The following is a 21257-nucleotide window of genomic DNA, read 5'->3' on the forward strand; positions in this document are numbered from 1 at the left end:
TAGAAGGTGTGACTGTCAGGTTTTAAAAGGGAAGCAGAGAGACTATTTCTCTTGCCTCTCTGCAATGTAGCAAGCACAGCTGCAAAAGTAGTGATTTCACAGGATCTGTAGCACCTCACTGGGGCAGAAACAGTCAAAATAAGGACAACTGAGAAGCCAGACTCAGGTAAATTGAAGAAATGAAATAAAAACAGACCTGAAGGGCATAATAACACCTTCATTTAGAAAAAGTGTTATTAACATAAGTAAGTACTTATGTTTCTCTTGCGGTCTTTCTAGTAAATTCCATCCAGTTTTTACCCAATCACTTTTATCCTAAACGTACGACTGGAGTTAAAAAAAAAAAAAAAAAGCTCCAAAATGTTTAGCTTAGTTGGTACTTCATAAAAATCGGGAATGATAATGTTCTTCAAGATAATGTCCTATCTCTCATCTGCTGCAAGGGAATTTTCACTGCTGCAAGGGAAAACTTCAATCAGTCTCGAAAGAAAAGTGTTGGGGGTGGTGGAAAGCCTGTAGGCGTTGCAGTTGGCAGATGTGTGTTTGGTTCCTGGCTCTCTCCTGCTATTGTTTACCTCAAATTTTCTCCTCTGTAAATTGGGGATAATAAAATACTTTTTCAGTAGGGTTGTGGTGAGGACTAAGTCAACGGCAATAAATCTGAATTGCCTTCTCTTCCTTCTTTCTGACTAAGCTTTTCATGTCACAAGACCAATATTACCAATCAGGAAGCATTTCCAAACAAGTACTCCTGCCTCATCCCAAATATGCCCTGAATGGTCTGACTTTTCTCGGTTCAAGTGAGTCCAGATTCTGAGAGATACCGGAAGGGCGCTTAGACGACATCTCTCCGGTGTGTTGACTCCTCTGTGGAGCCTGAGTCTCTCTGAGCCCCAAGGTCAAGGCTTGGCAAATCGGGGCTATGATCCGGAAAATGTAGTGCTCATATGGTTCTGGGCGTCAGAACATGATTACATATTCCTCAGTCATAGACCACTGTGAGTTAAGGTCCCCATAGAAACAGATGGCACACTTGAAGGGGTAATCAAAGAAAGTACAATGTGCACAGGCTAACTGGGGACTAGCCACAGCCACAGCAGGGGGCTTTTCCAACCTCTGAGCCTGGAGGGACAGGGGGCCAAGGGAAGACCCCATGGGGGAGGGCCATAGCTGTGGGAGAGGGGCTGCCTGTCAAGTGTAGAGACACACAGTCACTACTACCCAGTGCCCAGCAGGCAGTGTAGGGCCTTCCACCCTTTAGCCCTCCAATTGAGGGAATCTGGTGGTGGGGAGGGGCAATTGGTAGAGGGCAGCCTCCTAGGGCAGAGGGAAGAGAGGAGAAGAGAATGGATCTGGAAGGGCAGAGGAAGAATTGCCTGCAGAAAGACTTGCCATTCTCTCAGTGAGGGAGGGTCATTAGGACTGGCCATGCCATTATGCAGAATTACCCCTGCTTCCTGGAACTATAGGACAAGGGCATTACACACAAACACATCCCATTATTCCGTCCCTGCTTTTTTCTATCATTTTGCATGCAGAGAAAGAAAAAGATGTAATACTTCACAGGTTTCATTCCAATAAGTCCTGTCTACTGTTTGCTGTGCATTCTAGGGCACAACTCTGGCAATACCTATTGCAGACCTAGCACCTGCTCACAAGACCCTGCCGAGGATTTTTGAAAATGGGTTGCTGCTCCTGGTGATGTTTGCAGTTCTTTATTTTAATTCTGCAAGCAGAAAGAGAAGTTGCTGCTGTGTGGCGATAGGAGGTGTGTCAGAATTTCCCGCATTGTTATGAAGCTACCATGCAAATGTAAATGTTCCCTAGGATGGATAACAGAAAAGCCATCATCTACCTCATGTCTATATCAAGTGGGCCAGGACAGCATCCCTGGAAAGAGGTGGAGCTAATGGGAGAGTATCCCAAGACAAGCTGCAGAAGGAACTTCTTCAGGATGGCCCCTAGGATGGGAATGGGCGTGATAACTCTAGTTACAGGGAGATGGGTTACAGTTCTCTATGAGGAGGAATCAACAATAGGAGAAAATGACGATAGGCAAATGGCCTTAGGAGGTCATTAAAGCTACTGTGAGGAGCAGCTTAAGACAATGGTCAGAACTTCAGAAGTCGTGGCCAAGAGCAGATCCAGAACACAGTGCGTGGGGACAGTGTGAGTTGGTGCCCAGCCTCCTGAACGGAAGTCATTAGTTGCTGAGTGGTAAGGAGAACTTACCACTGGAATAGGAATGAGCCTGTGAACGGCTGTGGCAGACAAGCCATGGGTAGGACATAGTGGGCTCATTTCTGGGATGGAGTTTACATGTCACAGGCTGCTTCCAAGGGCCAGCACCAGGTCCTGTCTGCCAATAGTGCCAAGCACGTTAAAGATAATGCCCAGTCTCTCACAGGGAAAGTTCACGGTCACTGCAGTCTGCTGGCTGCACCTGGATGGCAAGTTCTTTGGGATGTTGTCACATAGACTAAAGCATCAGATGTGTGGTTGAGTAAGATAACCTTGACTGTCCAAGTCCATGAGGACGAGGGCAAGCTTCGATGATTGGATCTGGGACCAGAGACATGGAACGTGGCATCTTACCTGCTGTCTGAGACAGAGACAGATCTGCTCGACCAAGGATCATGGGCAATGGGTTGAGCAGGCACCAGAGTGGGGGAAGGAGGTGCTAAGAATAATAGCATTTCTAGTTCTCCTTTGTTAAATCCTGACTCCTACACATCAGTTGAACTCCCTCTTCTGCACTCTCATAGTCTCCCTTGAGACTGGATCTCACTTTCACGGAGATGTGTAGTTATCAGCTTGTGTCTGCCTGCCTTGAAGGCCACATATCAAGAGCTAACATTTATTGAGAGTCGACCGCGTGCTAAATGCTTTATAGCTAGCTTCTCCTTCCATCTTCACGACAGACCTATGAGGTAGTTGTCATTATTCTTCTTCCTATTTTGCAGACTAGAGAATTGAAATTCAGAGAAATTCAGTAGCATGTCCAAGATCATGTAGGTCTTAATGTAAAGAGCAGACAGATGGGATGGAGCTCAAATTCAAAATCCCACGCTCTCGACTACTATGTGATCTACTGGAGACTACATCTTTTCTTCATTTAGGACTCCTCAACACCTAGCGTAGTTCCAGGCAAGATAGGCAGCTGACAAAAATTATATCTGATAAATAAGTAGGGCCAGGCCTGCTGGCATGTGCCTGTAGTCCCAACTACTCAGGAGGCTGAGGTGGGAGGATCACTTGAGCCAAGGGGTTCGAGGCTGCAATGAGCCGTGATTGCACCACTGAACTCCAGCCTGGGCAACCGGCAAGACCCTGTCTCTAAAAAATAAATAAATAAAAATTAAAAATATAAGAAAGTGGACCACCTGTGTACCTGCCATGCTGTGTGATTGCATAATCTAACAAATACGCCTATGGATTTACTGAATCCTGTTGTGCCCTGGGGAACAACATAGAGACAGAGTGATGGCAAAGAAAGTGCTCATTGGAGAAATTAGCTGAGGCAATTAAGAGTTTGCTGGGTAGTCCTGAAATTATAGCTTGTGTTTAAATATATGGAAACAAATTTTAAAAATTAGGACCTTGATTTTTTTTTTGCCACATAAACGTAAGTTCATACATGAATAAAAATTAATGTCTCTGCCAATGAATGATACTAAAATGCCACACTATTCTTGCTTGTTATTTTTGTCACCAGAAAATAAACCATATTTACATGATTATAGAACCATATGCTTTTCTGAAGTTTTAGATTTAGATTTCATAATGTAATAAGAGCTGGCAGTTACACAGCACTTACCATGTGCCAGACACTGTTCTCAATTGTTTACAGATGTTAACTCTTTTAATCCTCACATACTAATAATCCTTAGGAGGTAAGCACCATTATTATAAGATGCAAGGAAATGGAGGCACAGAGAGGTTAAGTGACTTATCCAAAGTCACACAGCTAATTATTGAAAGAACCAAGATTTGCACCCACATACTCTTTTTTTTCCAATGTGATCATGTTTGTTTATTTATTAAATTTAAAATTTTGGTGAGTACATAGTAAGTATATATACTTATGGGGTACATGAGATATTTTGATACAGGTACGCAATGTGTAATAATCATCACATCATTGAAGATGGGGTATCCATCCCCTCAGCATTTATCTTTTGTGTTACAAATAATCCAATACTCTTTTAGTAATTTTAAAATGTACAATTAAGTTATTATTGACTATAGTTACCCTGTTGTGCTACCAAATATTAGGCTTTATTCATTCATTCTAACTATTTTTTTCTACCATTAACCATCCCCATCTCCCCCTGACTTCTCCACTACCTTTCCCAGCCTCTGGTAACCATCCTTCTACCCTCTATCTCCATGGGTTTAATTGTTTTGATTTTTAGATCCCATGAAGAAGAGAGAACATGCGATGTTTGTCTTTCCGTGCCTGGCTTATTTTACTTAACATAGTGACCTCCAGTTTCATCCATATTGTTGCAAATGACTGAATCTCATTCTTTTTTATGGCTGAATAGTACTCCATTGTGTATAAATACAACATTTTCTTTGTCCATTCATCTGTTGATGGACACTTAGCTTTCTTCCAAATCTTGGCTAATTGTGAACAGTGCTACAACAAACACAAGAATGTGGATATCTCTTCAATATATTGATTTCTTTTCATTTGGGTACATACCCAGCAGTGGGATTGCTGGATGATATGGTAGCTCTATTTTTTAGCTTTTTGAGAAGCCTCCAAATGGTTGTCCACAGTGATTGTACTAATTTACATTCCCACCAACAGTGTATGAGGGTTCCCTTTACTCCACATCCTCGCCAGCATTTGTTATTGCCTGTCTTTTGGATATAAGCCATTTTAACTGGGGCAAGATAATATCTCATTGTAGTTTTGATTTGCATTTCTCTGATGATAAATGATGTTGCACACCCTTTCATATGTCGGTTTGCTATTTGTATGTCTTCTTTTGAGAAATGTTTCTTCAAATTTTTTGCCCAATTTTTTATTGGATTATTAGATTTTGTTCTAGAGTTGCTTGAGCACCTTCTATATTCTGGTTATTAATCCTTCGTCACATGGGTAGTTTGCAGGTATTTTCTCCTATCCTTGGATTGTCTTTTCACTTTGCTGATTGTTTCCTTTGCTGTGCAGAAGCTTTTAAACTTGATATAATCCCATTGGTCCATTTTTGCTTTGGTTGCCTGTGCATGTGGGTATTACTCAAATCTTTGTCCAGACCAAAGTCCTGGAGAGTTTTTCCAATGTTTTCTTGTAGTACTTTCATAGTTTGAGGTCTTAGATTTAAATCTTTAATCCGTTTTGATTTGATTTTTACATATGATGAGAGATGGGGGTCTAGTTTCATTCTTCTGTGTATGGATTTCCAACGTTCCCAGCGCCCTTTATTGAAGACACTGTTTTTCCTCCAGTGTATCTTCTTGGCCCCTTTATTGAAAATGAGTTCACTATACATGTGTGGATTCATTTCTGGGTTTTCTCTTCTGTTCCATTGGTCTCTGTGTCTGCTTTTATGCCAAAACCATGCTCTTTCGGTTACTATAGCTCAGTATAATTTGGCTATTTGGGGTCTTTTGTGTGAACCCATATACTCTAAAACACTACACAGTACTACAGAGCTGGGGCTTACTGGGCATTCACTACATGCTGCATTTAATCTTTATCACAACGCTGTGTGAAAAAGAATTGTTTTGTCCATTTTATAAATAATAAAATTAAAACTAAAAGAACCTTAGACATTCGTCCAAGATAAATGATCATCTGCAAAGAGTGAGGCAGGCCCTGTAGACTCTCCTGGTATCCTTGCTATCATCACACACTTCCAGATATACTTGTTTTATCTTACATTGAGTTTTTAATTTATCTTGAACAGAGCCAATCAATGTTCATAATAGAAAAAATATAAAATATAGATACAAAAAATGCATTATCTCGTTGTCCCACTGTAGCCACTATTAATCTGTTAATGTTTGGCATTTCTTACATATAAAATCACAATAAGATAAAACACAATTTGTCAATTATTAAAGTTTTTGACCAACCTTCAATGGATAAACCAATTCTTTACATTTAAAATAATTACTCAGTTCTGTAAAGCAAACCAAAACCAAAACAAATCTAACCTATGGAGAGAGAAAAATTTTATTTGACATGCTTTCCATCCCAACAAAAACAATCTCTAGCCACTAAACCCAAAATACGTCATCTTATAGTCAAAGCAGAAAAAAAAAAAAACATAGTAATGAGATTGTCTTAGGTTTGGTTATACGGGATTGAAAAGGCTTCCACATCTTGTTTTCAAGGTGAATAAGTGTCTTCTGATAGGAGAAAAGTAGTTTTATTATTATAATTATAGCTAATGTATATTGTATATTTACTATATACTAGAAATTATTCTCTGCACTATATGTATATGTGTATTTGTGTATATGCTCATTTAATCCTCAAAAAAATCTATGACATAGGTATTATCTCTATTTATAGATGAGGAAATATGCGTGGATAAGTTAAGTTACCACTCCAAGGTTACACAGGTGTGATTTGACCTCAAGCTGCAACTACAGTGCTGGCCGGTGGTGGCTATGTCACAGGGGCTGTGTTCTTTCTACCCCTCACCGCTAGGACAACATTCTTACTTTGCGGGGAAGTCTAAATATTTATTTATGCAAGGGATAGGCTGTGTGTTTTATTGTATGAGAAGGTGAGCATCTGTTCTGTATCAGTCTCTATCTTGGTCCTGAGATGCCTTTAACCCTCCCAGGATCCCCAGAGTGAATTACTAGGACCCTCACGTTTCACTTGGGGATGGAGGAACAGGTACTTCGATGACCCAAGGTCTCTCTCTGCAGCCTGGAATTCCTCAGTGCTTCTCTGTGCTCTGAGAATCAGTCTTAGCCCTGGTTGATTTGAGGCTTGCCTGCTTTTTTCTCTTACCTGGGGCCTCTCTCTTTCTTGTGGACCATGCTGCAGACTTGCCAGCCTTCTTTCAGTCCCTCAGACATGCCAAGCTCTTTGCTTTTGCTGTCCTTTCTGCCTGGACCACCCTCCCCTGCTTACTCTTCAAACAGCTCATATGCATTTGTCAGGCCTCAAACTAAATGTCACCTGTCCAGAGAGGTAAGCATTACCTCCTCCTTCAGAAAACTTCCCCAGGCTGGGTGTGGGAGGTTTGCTTGAGGCCAGGAGTTCAAGACCAGCCTGGGCAACATAGTGGGACCCCCATCTCTACAAAAAATAAAAAATTAGCCAGGCGCAGTGGTGCATACCTATGGTCCCAGCTACTTGGGTGGCTGAGGTGAGAAGATCATTTAAGCCTGGGGGATCAAGGTTGTAGTGGGCTGTGAAGGCACCATTGCATTCCAGCCTGGGCAACAGAGCAAGATCCCATCTCTGAGAAATAAAATAAAAAGCTTCCTTGTGCACCTTTCTCTCTTTATCACATCACCCTCTTTATCTCTTTCAGTGAACTCTCCAAAATGTGCTGTTAGTTTCCTTGGTCACTTTTTTGATTTCTGTGCTTGTGTTTTTTGCTTGTTTTGCTTTTTGTTTCTTTGCCTTGTAAGGTAAGCTCTGTGAGAACAGAGGCCTCATCCTTCTCATTCAGTGTTTTCTGCCCCATATCTGACACAGTGCCTGGCCCTGGTAGGTCCTCAGGAGACTTTTGCTGGAAGACTGAGTCTTCTGACAGAAGATGGGGAAGATAAGGAAGACAGTGGCTTTCCCAGATGCCTTAAGAACGCTGACCCTGCACTGTGCTCGGCTGAATGAGGCTGGAAGCAGCCAAGCCCGGGCAGGGATCTGAGGTCAGTGGATGAGAGCAGACATAGGCTGCTGTCCCATGTCTGGAAGGGCCCAGTGCCCGGCTTATTTGGCCAGATGTTCTTGGGAGTGTCTCATTGTCACCTTTGGGTCCATGACCCTGGCCCGTGGCAGGGAGCCTCCCTTGTACTTTGAAGATTTCTAGCGAGTGTTTTAGGGTGTGCCTTTAAGTGGCTTTTGTGCACTGTGGAATTTGGCTCCTGACAGCCTCATTTTTTAACAGACTATCTGAAGCCTGGTTTTGTTGTTTGATTTTGCTTTCTTTTCTTACCTTACTCCACTGACTCTCCTGTTTCAGAGGGCATCCAGTGCTGATACCGAGCAAATTCTCTCCCTCTGAGAAGTCTGCTGGGTGTTGGGCAGCTGGGGAATGAGGCTCTGTGGAGAGGGGAAGTTTTCTCTTAAGCTACTCTTTTTGGAACTTTCTTTGAGTATTACTAGTAGGAGAGGGATTTCAGGAATGGCTTGGGATGTCAGGACTGGTCTGTGTAGGAAATCTGGAGAATAAGTGAGTTTGGACTTCAGGGTGCGTGCTGGGGAATCCTGACCTCAGTTTCCGCGGGTGTTGACTGGTAACTATTGGTTTCAAATGCGAGATGGGAGTCTTGCTCTCCCCATGTGTGGGATGTGCCCCGTGGGGCTGTGTTTTGTAGGCAGTGAAGTTAAGGCTTGCCCAGAAAAATAACATGTTTTCCTTGCCTGGTGCTTGAGCTGTTTGCCCGATGACTGGCTGATTGGTGGTTTGCGAAGGAAGGAGACACTAGTTAACTGGGGTGTCCGGAGGATTTTTGTGTGTGTTTGTGTGAGTGGTTTTTTCTGTTTCTTTGGAAACAGTAGAGGACGGATGAGGAAATAACGATCATACTACTACGTAGAACTGCGTTTAAGGTCCTTGAGGCATCTTCCAAACATTAACTTGATGTCACTATTTAAATAATGCTATCACTTCAAGAAGACCAGAAATCCTTTGATGTCAGTATTGAAAAGGGGGATAGGAACACTGAGGGCTTTGGAAATAACTGGGAATTTTGGCACCCTAACTCATATTCTAACGGCTTTACCCTGTGCTGTGTTTCCTACAGAGGCACTTAGTGGAGGAGATAAATCAAAGCTCTGTCTAATCAACGCTTTCTTTCAGCCTTGATGGAAAACACTTCTTTGAGATTAAAAACGCCTGACACATAGGATGTGATGGTATGTGAAAGATATGCTTTCATTAAATAAAATTTTGACTACTCCCAAGCATTAAAAAATTCAAAATCTGTTAGGCTTTCCACATATATAAACCTTTCTGCATTGGGAGGTGACCAGATTTTTAGGGACAGAGGTATTGGATTATTCATCTTTAACTCCCCAGTGCCCCAAGTTAGGAAATGTTGCTATTATGGAGACGTCATCTCTCCATTTTCTCAAGAGGCTGAAATGACCAGATCATTGATTATATTATGACTTCCTTTTTTTCACAGCTAACTAACACTTCATGCATTATTCAGAAGTTTTTTTTGTTTTTTTTTTTTGTTTTTTTAGGCCAGGCGTAGTGGCTCATGCCTATAATCCCAGCAGTTCGGGAGGCTGAGGTGGGAGGATTGTTTGAGTCCAGGAGTTCAAGAGCCTTCTGGGTAACATAGTGAGACCCCATCTCTATTTTTTAGAAAAAGTAGCATTTTAAAAATTAAATATCACATGGGATATTTGGGGAATAAAGGGAGAGAAAGAAAAGAAAAAAATAAGGAAGAGTGAAAATAAGAATAAGTGTTAAGATTAAGAAAATGTAGTGTACTAAGGAAAATGTAATAATGAGAAGAAGATTTGACTGTTTTTTCAATAGTTCAAGTGGAGAGTGGGTATAAAGAGGGTGTCACAATCTGTGTCAGTCTTATTTCCCATGCCTCCAGGTAAGCCTAAAGCACCTACTGATAAGAAGGCTGAGTTTCTCATCTTATCCAGGTGTCTTCTGAACTCTCCTTTCTTCCTGCCTGGCTGGGGTTCAGATTGCAGGGACAGGGTAGCCAGGCACATATGGGGATGTGGCCTTGCCAGCAAAGCACTTTACTTGCATTCTATGGCTAGGAGCTGTCTTCAGGAAGGAAAACAGACACGTGCAGCTCCATCTCCAGCCCCTCCAAGCCCAGGGTGAGGAGTCCCTCTTCCCTGGCTTGCTCAGCCACCAACAGCCAAACTTCACCCCAGAGTCAAGTGACCTATTAAACCCGTCTTAGTCTGGCAGTTATTTAACTTTTATAACAACTGTGGGAAGTAGGTATTGTCATTGTTGTAAAAGAGCCCAACACAGTGGAATGAAAAACAAATGAACAGACCAAACCTACCCAAGCTTATAGGTTGGCTGGTATGTGGCAGAGCCAAGTTGGAACACAGACCTGTTTCCGAGGTCCTTCTCGAGATCATATAGAAGACAAAATAATTCTACTTGGCAGCCTTCAAGTAAAAAGTTGGCAGATCAGGATTTGCTTGATAATTGCTGGATTATCAGAGAATCATCAAGTCAGGATCTCTTTAAAAAACATTACCTTCAACATCCTTTGGAATCTTCAATCTCTCCACATATGCCACCAAATGTATACATAACTCTGTGCCATGCGCCACCTCTGCAACTCCATGTCTGCAAGTTGACTGTACTATAAAAACAGCAACCAACATTTCACAGTGCTTTGCAGTTTATGAAGTGCTTTCCCAAATATCCCACTTGATCCTCCCAACATCCCTGAGTCAGATAAAATCTATATCACCTATAGTCTCTTTTTATAGGGGAAAATTAATATTCAGAGGAGTTAAGTAACTTGCCTAAGATCCCACAGCTAATGAGCAAAGGAGATTTAATTGTTTCTTTTCTAACATAAAATCTGGTTTACCAATCACGATATTAGGTTTACCATAAATAATGCAGTTTTACTTTTCAGCATTAAAAGCAAAATAAAGCCTAAATTTTAAAAACAAACAAAATCCCACTTCCAAAAGAATTAAAAGATTGCTCCAGGGGTTATATATGTGTGTGCAGCTTGAACTGGCATCCTATTATGAGAAATATTTAGCTGTGAAAGAGGAGATGATATGATATTTTATGTAGTTAATGAAACAGTTTTGCTTTCTCATGGCCTCTGAACTCTCAAAGCACTTTACTAAAAGTACTTTATGGCCATTAAAATTCTGCTTTTCCACCATAGACATCTGGGTACACTTCCCTTTCCTTCTGGAGAATCATTGCCCAGAGGGCAGGAACTGTTTGTGCCAAGCCTTCATTCTTCCTAGCATGGGGCCTCATGCATGGTAGGTGCTCAGTGACGATGTGGGGAAGAAATGAATGAATGAGACCTGTGTCCTTGGTTTCTGATTCTGCCCCTGGTGTGTGCCCAAGTTGAATCGTATTTGAACAAGTTCACTGTGGTGGGTAATCAATCACTGTCCACAGGCCACTTTCCCTGAAGCAGTTTGTGAACAATACCCCATCAAGGGCAGCCACAATTTCCCAGTGTGGATTTGGGGGCTGGCCTTTTCCCTTCCCCTTTCTTCAGCCTTTCAATAGGCATGTCTCATAGGCCTTCTCCAACGTCCCCACTGGGTGCTGCCTGCACCCTCTTCCCCTTTTTTCTTTCTCTTTCAGAAGGGTCCAGGTTCTGGGTTTTTCCCAGCATATGATCTACACTCCCCTGAGCAAAGAGACCACGTTCATGCGTAGGAAGGGCTCCTAGGTTTGGGAGCACAGGGGCATTTAAAGAAATCCTCTTTCCCTTTTCATGCTGACTTGAAGTGTGGATTCGGAAATGGTGCTGTTGTTTGGGGTCCTGAGCCCTGGGGCAGAAAAAGAGAAGGCCCTGCGTTTGTTTATTAATGGCTTGGACCTTTTGATGAATTGGAGTCTGGCACAGTGTTAACCTCTCGTGGGTGGTGGGGTTCAAGGAAAAGGTCTTTTCCTTCCATGTGCTTTTTCCAGAGTGTTTTAGTGGATTTGCAGGCTTTAGTGAGTGATTCTTTGTTTAGTAGGAAGTTGAGAAAGATATGAAGGACTTTTCTAGTCCATGGAAATAATCTAGGAATCCCCCAAAACACAGCTTATTAGCTGGGCATGGTGGCTCACACCTATAATCCCAGCACTTTGGGAAGATGAGGCAGCAGTATTGCTTGAGCCCGGGAGTTTGAGACCAGCCTGGGCAACACAGGGAGACCCTATCTCTACAAAAAGTAAAAAATTAGCTGGGTGTGGTGGTGCACACCTGTGGTGTCCCAACTATTTGAGAGGCTGAGGTGGGAGGGTCCCTTGAGCCCTGGAGTTTGAGGCCACAGTGAGCTGTGATCACTCCAGCCTGAGTGACAGAGAAAGACCATGTCTCAAAACAAACAGACAAACAAACCCCACAAAACCCCACACAGCTTATTTCTGCACTTTAAACATATTTAATGATCCTTCACTCTGGTGAACCTTGTGCAGAAAGGTGGGCCAAGAGTTTTGTAGTTGCTTCCTTATGAGATCAGTATCCTCCTCATGGTACAATACGAGCTAGGCATGAGTTTTGAGTCTTGAGCTTGTTTATCAGGATGAAAGGATCCCTGTAAAGTGTGTGAATATATATACATATTTATATATATTATATATAAACTTCTCAATAAGAAAACAGGCCAAAAGAAAAAAATATGTATATGTGTGTGTATTTTTGCTCTTTTGGACTGATTAAGCTTTCTTACTGAGAAGTTGGTTAAGAGGCAAAAGTTTCCCTAATAAGTATTCTGTGAGCGGAGGGCTAATGGTGCCAGCAACGTTAAAGCAGAATTTAGAAGCTTGTGATGTTTTCTATTTAAGTATAAAAAAAGAAAGGAAAACACGTTCTCTATGATGGAGCTGTCCTCTCAGTAATAATAGAAAATCAACAAAGCAATTATCACAAGTGGTAAGGCATTGGAGTAGGAGATATATTTGTATGTTGGGGCAACTCTTTCTTTTGCTACTGTTGAGTCAACACTGCTGTAGATAAAGGTTAAGTTATCTGGACAGTGGGAGCTGTAGGTGGCCAAACCAGATAATTTACCTAGAAAAAGCCACCCTAATTGATACCAGCTTAGTCATCTCTCTCCTCTACGGACTGAATCTGCAAGGGTATGCTTATGCTTAGCTTAAATGTTGGCAACAGACCCCAGCCCTCCCTCACACTGACAGGGAATGATAATTTCACATACTTTTTTGAATATTCATAAAGTTTTAATTGGCATTGAATCTGGCCTTGTCATAAGCTTAACTTTGCCCGAGTTTTTCAGAGCTCTTGGAAAAGTATAAAGAGGTGGGGACGCACTTAGTCCCTTCCTTTCATCTCCTCTTCTGTATGTGGTCTTTGTTTTCATTGTCTCACTCATCCTGTTGTCTTATTCTTAATCTGCCTTTTACCCTAAAGTGGGTGGCATGGGCGAGGCAGTTGTGGGTACTTATACTCTAATTATTCTTGCAGAAGCCACACTATTGGCTATCAGATCAGGAGACTCCAGTGTTGCACAGAACCAGTCATTCTGTGCATTGCAGAATATCCCATATCCCGGGCCCCTTCCCACTAAATGCCAGGGTGACCCCCTTCTAATAATAGCAGCCAATAATTGGTTTCACATATTTCCAAATCCCCTTACTGGGCCACCCAAGGAAATGATGCCTTTTCCAGGCAGGCAGATGAAATGTGCCTTTTGCTAACATTTAGAAAGAGAACCTTGTTCGAATGATGAGAGAATCTTCAGATGGCATAAGATTTTTGCCTTAACATGGCCTTTAAGTGACCTCCTAGTACTGTCAAATGTTCACACACTTGACATTTGAAGCAGAATGTGTGAGGAATCTGAATCAAGGTTTCGGTATATTCGTGAGCTGTCTCAGGCTCAGAACACAACTGCTGGCTACTTTAGAATACAACCTGGGAATGCCCCAGCTTACTGCTGGGGTCATGGGAAAAAAGCACCCAGTATGACACCATCATTCTCAAATGTCTTTCAAGAGGAAGTCAGTAGTGGTAATCATAGGAGTTAATAGTAAGATGAAATAGTCTCTTCCTGGTTTCACCGAAAGCAGAGTGGTCTGGCTTGGGCATCACTGGGCTTGATGCAGTCTCACATGTGGTAGCTCACATTCATGCAGAAAAAGACAAATTTTCAGATGTTTTGAGTATGACTTCAGCCCGTACATTGGATGGACCAAATGTATATTGTTGCTGAAGATATAGATACTTATCTAGAATAAAAATCCAACCCCCCCCACATTATCCAATAAAAATCATCTGCATGTGTGAAAAGAAAACTAAGACTAGACTAAAAAGTTGTGACTCTTAAGAATATTTAAAGATATTTATTTTACATGAAAATTGTTTAAAAATCAAATGCACTCAAACTACATTAAAAAGTATCTATCTAGAGGCAGAGTAGTACCATTTGGGAACGTGTTCCAATTCTAAAGAGGCAAATTTTACTGTAGTAGGGCACAAAGGGAGAAGAGAAAACTATACTGCTGACCTTTTTCTTAGATTTTCCAAAAGGCAAGCTGCTTTCCATCAATATGAAGAATAGATCCAGTTTTGCACTGAATTTCTTTGCTATCATAGTCTTTTCTCTCAGGAGTTCATGGGGGCAGTTATTTTAAATTACAATGAAATACTTTCTTTTCTGGAAAAATAGAGATGACAGGGTCGACCTAAACCTTGGCTATGTTTTGATCTAATTTTTCTTTTTTGTTTTCTTTCCTTTTTGCGCACAGTGAGAGCAGGTAAAAAGGAAGAGAGTTTGCCACCAGTCAGCATGTTTTCTGAGGTTATGTTTAGTCCCATTAGAAACAAGCTAAATTATTTGGTTACATTCAATATTTCCTTCAAAACCTAAGAATCTCTACACTTGTGTTTTGTTAACCACACACATGTCAAATAAACTTTTGTTTTAGAGATGTGATGTCTTCTGCAAGAAAGTATATTGTACTGGATGGTAACAAGGGGACAAGGACCTAAATGCAGTTCATACGCATTCAGCGACTTACTCAACATTGCACCTCTCATGCTTCACACAAGTGCTTATTACCAAGTATGTTCTGAACTATTGAACCCATAGAGAGGAAAGCTATAAGACAGGATTATGTGAAACAAAAATCAGAATTAGCCAGTAACTTTGAAAAAAGACCTCCTATCTAAAGAAACATATGGAAAATTTAAAAAAAAGAAAGAAAGAGGAATCTAACATATGAGAACCCAATCCCACTGGAATGTTTTTCTATACACAGCATAAACGCCACATAAATAAAACCACGAACCTCTGCAGAAGTACGTGAGAGGACGTGAGCCCCCAGCACTCTCTCCTGTTACGGCCCCCTCTGGGAAGTAAGACCCGGGTTAGTTTCCAGAGACAAAAGCTGTTTGGAAATCGTTCCTCCTGGGAGCAGTGGGCCTCATTGGAAGGGAACTTCTGACAGCCTCTAAGCATAATATAAAGTGTGACGCAATCCCAAAGGGGGCTGTGATTCAGGTTGTAGGATTCTGAGCTTTTGGGATACCAGGGGATGGCAAATATCTTTGAAGAACAGGGATATTCTTCTGGTTTGAACAGAATAGTAATCTTTAACCGCAGTGTTATGTGTCAAGTTCAGGCCTTCCGGGGGAGACTACTGGCTCTAAACTGCCCAGGAACACACCCTCTTCACGCCAAGTTCTGGTGAAATGTTCACTTATAAGGTACAGCCCCACTCTTGGTCTTGTTCCCTGTGTAAATCTCTGGTTTGAAAACCTTGTAGCATTCAGGCGTTTCAAGCTTGAGGGCTGAAATGTCACTTTTAAAGCAGGGTTAAAAAGGTCACACAGCTGCAAATAATAATAGCCCAATGAAATTCAGATTCTGACTGCAGCCCGCTTCAAGAATAACACCGCAACAGGAAACAAGACCACGAGATCCTTTTACCAGTAACGCTGGTAAGAACACTACTGATAAAATGAGTATATGCGTGTGTCTGTGTGAGACAGACAGACAGACATAAAGAGACAAACACACAAAGAGAGGAGAGAAAGGCACACATGGAGAAATAGACATGCAAAGAGACAGAGGGAAGATGCCCACAGAAAGAGAGAGAGACACACACAGACACACAGAAAGATACAAAGGCAAACACAAAGTAATTGATTTTCTTGGACTGAAATTCAAGGTGTTTATTTTTCTGTGGAAAGTTACAATATTCAGGTTTGAAAAATAAAGATATATTTGAAATCCAGAGGGCTTACTTTTCTCTTAATTTACAGTTAGCTTCCAATAGTTATGTTTTCACATAATACCTCTTTGAATGGTCCTGTTCTACAGTGTTTTACTACAATGGCACTGTTTTGCAGATGAGCAAATAAGATAATGAAAGATGCAATATCCCTCCCAAAGAAAGAAATTCTTAGCTCCAAATTGCATATGCAATTCCTTCCCAACAGCTAGCCACATGTGGGGATAACCTACCTGCATCCTTGCTTTGAAAGTAGAACCAGGCATCTTTGAAGAAAATAAATCGAGAGTGTGTTTTTGGTGAATGTGTGTTGGGTTATTATTGTGTGTGTCCCCTTGCCCTTCTGACAGATGTATTGAGATAAATATTTGCTTTGTTTCAGAAACACGAAGTGCAAATTGGCCATGGCCTTAACTAATTTAATTAATAAACAACATTTGTTCCTAGGAAGAAAGCAGGGTTGATGTGGAGTGTCATACAGTGTGACTGACTCAAGGTGCTCCTGTTTTCCAGCTGTTTTTGGTATTTCAGGAAGGTCCAGTTTCCTCCTCTAGAAACCTTTTGAGGTCTCATAAGCTCAACAAAGCAGGAAGATCTGTTTCGTGTGAGTCCTGCCAAGAAGGCTCTTCCCACACTCACAGTAGAGTGATAAATGCTGATAAATGTTGTCAATATCATGAATAAAATTCAAGCCCCCCCTTTCAGATTTATAATGCATTCATTTCCAGGTTAACAATATCAGAGGTGACAGGGACACAGCCACATTGTTAGTGCTCACTGATACTCACGATATCAGTTTGTAGGTTTGAAGTTCCCATAACTTTTGGTATTTATAAGAGTACATGCCAGGCTTTCAGATTAGAACAGCCCTTTTAGTGTCTTACTATTTATTATTGCAAATTCCGTATCACTGTATGAGTCCATCTGCTGTGAATGGAGGAAACTTGTGCCATCCCACTAAGATTAGAGTTTGATGTTAACTAGGGATTAGTAATGGCTTTCTACAATTTACATGGGCAAGCATCACTCTTGGCTGATTACAGCAAACCAGATGATGTCAATTTTTCCCCCCTCTGGGCTTAGTTGTTACCCTTAAGTTTACAATAGGTATTTACAGTATATTGTGTAGGCTGTCCACGTTTCAGTATCATTTGCTTTTTGCAGTGTTTGCCTTTCATGAAATGGTATTTCCAAGTATATCCCTAAATGGCTGGCAAAGCATTTGAATGGATTGCATGAGACATTGTGGACGATTTCCCATTTTAGACCAGGAATTTGTGGGGTCAAACACTGAACAATGAAAGAGATTCTTGCTCATTGCGAGGCCAGAGGAATCCAGTGGCAGTCGAGGGTTTGAATTGTAAATCAAGCTTGTCATCTCTTTGTCAACCATGAAAAACCTCAACTCACTTTATGTGCTATTAGGATTTGTTATCAGAGTTTTTTTGTTATCTTCCTCAAATTTGAAGGAAATTAAAATCAGGAGGCATTTTTTTCTAGTTGACTGTTGATTCTGAATTTTGGAAAAGAGGAACAAAAATGAGTACCGTTTAGAAAATATTAAATGATGAGGCAGCATCTGCCACAATTATGACAGTGTCTAACCAAAGGTATCGGACTACTCAGTGTCTTTCAAAGGTTGCTTCATGGGGGTCATGCTCAGCCCACATGTGGTTAATAGACTGAACTTTAATGATGCCAATGTCCATGGCAACATTAACAGACAATTTATAATGAATTAATACATTTACTTGTGAGATTGAATAAAATTAGATTCACTCATTGTTTCTACTGAAAGCACCTTTGACTTTTTTCCATGAAATCTGGAGAGATTTCTTCTCTGGCCATAACTGTCAACAGGTAGACTGAGTGATCCCCAAAAGTACTTACCTCACCAATAATTTGATTCAGGGCAAACATTGTTTGAAAACCACTGCCTCAGGAGTAGAGAATGGGCAAGCTGTTTGGGGCAGTGTATTGTGATGATTCAGGATCATTATCCATTCCACAAATATTTATTGAACGCCTACTATGTAAGCTCTATGCAGTGGAGCCTAGGGTATGGCAGTTGCCAAGCAAAACTTGGTTCGTTAAAAAATCCAAGCCAGTAAAACAACTGAATGGGAAATGAGAGGATGAGGACTCAGGGAGAACAGCCTCGTTCAAATCCTGTCTGAGTAATTTGCCCCCACCTGATGAATGGTTAAAGAATCTATGCAGGGCTTTATTTAATAAGAGTCTGTTTGAGAGAATAATTATTACAATATGTGCTAGAAAAGAACCATAATAATAGACCATAAAAATAAACCATGGCTCTTGACTAATACACTAGACCAGATCATACTCGTTGATAAAAGTAATAAAGCCTACATGGTAGAGAGGTACCATTTAGAAAAACTATTGCAAACACCTACACAGAAAGGAATTAGCAAGAGAATGCTGTTTGCAGAGGGCTAAATGTGGGAACTGCAGGGCATCAGAATAAAGCAGTTGAAGTTCACACACTTACAAATACACACCCACTCACTTCAGACCTTATTAATCACTGAAAACTTATTTTAGCAACTGCCATTCCACTTGAAGACTTTTATTCCAGTATTATGTTGCTAAAACATATTTGGTCCATGGGATCCGTGGCATGTAATACATTGATACAGACTCACTTATGTTGTAAAATAAAATAGTAACATAACAATTGTAACCCAGTAGAACCTATCAATGACTAAACTCTAAGTGATTTGAGGACAGACTGTATTTCTCAACTTGTGTCTTCTGAGGCATGATTTCTTATACTGACATATCTCAGTGGCTAACAGATTAGATTGCTCATATTCCTCTAAACATATCATCCACATCATGAAGACTCAATTAAGACAGTAGAATCTGTGTGGCTGAGCCTTTCGTTGTCTTCAAGCACCAGCATCATCCTGTAATTCTAAGGTATTTGCTGTAGCTCATATGCAAATGCAGCCATTAATTAAGATAAGGCAAACCATGTTGATATCGGACAGAATTGCCAAAGTATTAGCATTATGGGCCTGAATTTCTGGGGAATGTCAGTACTTTGGTAGGCCAGGGCTTTTTGGAGTTGGGATTACGGTAGAAAAATACTTTTTCCTCATACTTAAGTGTCTGGGCTTGGTCAATCTCTTCCCTACTTTGGCTTATTAATGAATCTCTTTAAACTTTCAGCAGTAGCACTTCCAGTCTTGATCATTTCTGTTGTTGGACATTAGTCTAATTGTTATCATTAATGACCACTTTCAGATGTAGGCCATAAATGTGCGTATATGAAACTTTCTCATTTTACTGTCACATCATCTAATGTTACCTGGTAAGAATAACATTCTGCAGTAGCAACTAAAACTCTTAAGTGGCATCCAAGAAAGACTCACCTTAGGCAAATAAAATAGTACTTTATATTTTATAATTTTATAAATAGATAATATTTAATATTAGAGTGAAGTTTCGGTAACACTTTCCCAAAAAAACCCTCCAAACAACACACAAATATACAGACATCTCTCCATAATTTGAAAATATCTACCAGGCCCCATAGCCAATATGACGAGGAATGCGGTTGCTGAAGTTTGGTCTTTATACCCCTCTTATTAAGGTATGGACCTTAGGCATGGAGCAATTAAATGATCTGGCAATGGTCAGGCAGATGAAAGCTGCAGAGACAGAGAAGTTCCAGGAAAGCATTTAAACGAATTTACTAGAAAACTAAGATGTAGTTAATTAATGGATAGCCCGACAACTCTGTTGTTTATTTTGTCTTGGATCAAAATCATTTTCTGAGCTTTAAAGTCACCTCTTATTTTGAGACTTAGTAGTACCTTCTCAGTATTCATAGTGGGGAAGAGAGATGCTCTACAATCAGTGATGGCAAAATCAAATGAACAGTGAAATGTGAGAAGTTATTTTAATTGCTCAACACTCCCCAGACAAGGGCAAGCAGAAAGATCCCAAAGATATTTGTGTCTTCTTTCTTCTTCTAAATATAAGACAGTAAAGGATTTTGAACAATATGCTTAATACAGGAAAGCTATAAAATTATGGTAATCACTGTATTCATGGGTGGCCAAATGGAGAGTGAAAATGCATCGCTCTGTGAAAGTTGGATAATTGTGAGAAATAGTGGTTTGAATAGGTTTACATTTTAAAATTTCCTTTATATTGCTTTAAAATATCTGACTGACAATGTTATCTCGGGCAAGTCTTTTCACTTTGTGCTTCAGAAAAGTGAAAGTATATATATATTTTCCCAAAGAATATTGTCAAAAACATTAGTGTTTGTGGGGGAAAGCTGTGACAATATACAAAGTACCATATAATTGGTTTTGGTTGAAAGATAATGAAGCTTCCTTCAGACAAAGGGTGATTATTCTATGACTCCAAGCAGAACTTCCTATTTCAGGGTCCAAGGTGACTTGTGAATCCTGTTGGAATCACCTACAAGTGGCATTTTAAGAAGGCAAATTACTTCCTGTGTGCACAGTAGAAGTAGTAGGTTTTAATTCAGTAATAGAGCCATATACTGTTAGCAGCAACGTACAAATCAAACTCTAAAAATGGTACAAAAAAAAAGAGGGGGGGTATGATATAGAAAATTATTTAAATTGTGTGACTTAAATAACTAAACGTGTATCTCCTATGATTTTAAATATATATATATGTTACTGCGTGGATTGGTAACCACAAAACCATGCATGCTATACTTACATTGGCTTTTGGGAGGATTTGCAAAGGTAATTTTGACTACATTCAATTTTTGCCTAAAGTATGCACCTTAGAATTGAACTACAGCAGGGTGTGGTGGCTCACGCTTGTAATCCCAGCACTTTGGGAGGCCAAGGTGAGAGGATTGCTTGAGTTCAGGAGTTTGAGACCAGCCTGGCAACACAGCAAGACTTTGTCTCTATTTTTATTTAAAAACAAAACAAAACAAACAAAAACTGAACTGCTACATAAGAAAAGACTACAGTATAATTTAACATGTGTCTGATGTTTATTTTTGAGACGGCGTCTTGCTCTGTCACCCAGGCTGGAGTGCCGTGGCGCGATCTCGGCTCACTGCAACCTCTGTCTCCCGGGTTCAAACGCCTCTCCTGTCCCAGCCTCCAGAGTAGCTGGGATTACAGGTGTGCACCACCACGCCCGGCT

The 21257-nt window shown here is 40.7% G+C and overlaps 1 protein-coding gene across 6 annotated transcripts in view; it reads left to right on the plus strand.

The window, feature by feature from the left end:
• Positions 1-21257, plus strand: part of CREB5 (cAMP responsive element binding protein 5) — a 416043-nt gene that overhangs the window by 56538 nt on the left and 338248 nt on the right. The gene's annotated exons all lie outside the window — the stretch shown is intronic.

The sequence above is a fragment of the Pan troglodytes genome, chromosome 6 (genome assembly GCF_028858775.2).
Source record: "Pan troglodytes isolate AG18354 chromosome 6, NHGRI_mPanTro3-v2.0_pri, whole genome shotgun sequence".
Classification (NCBI taxonomy): domain Eukaryota; kingdom Metazoa; phylum Chordata; class Mammalia; order Primates; family Hominidae; genus Pan; species Pan troglodytes.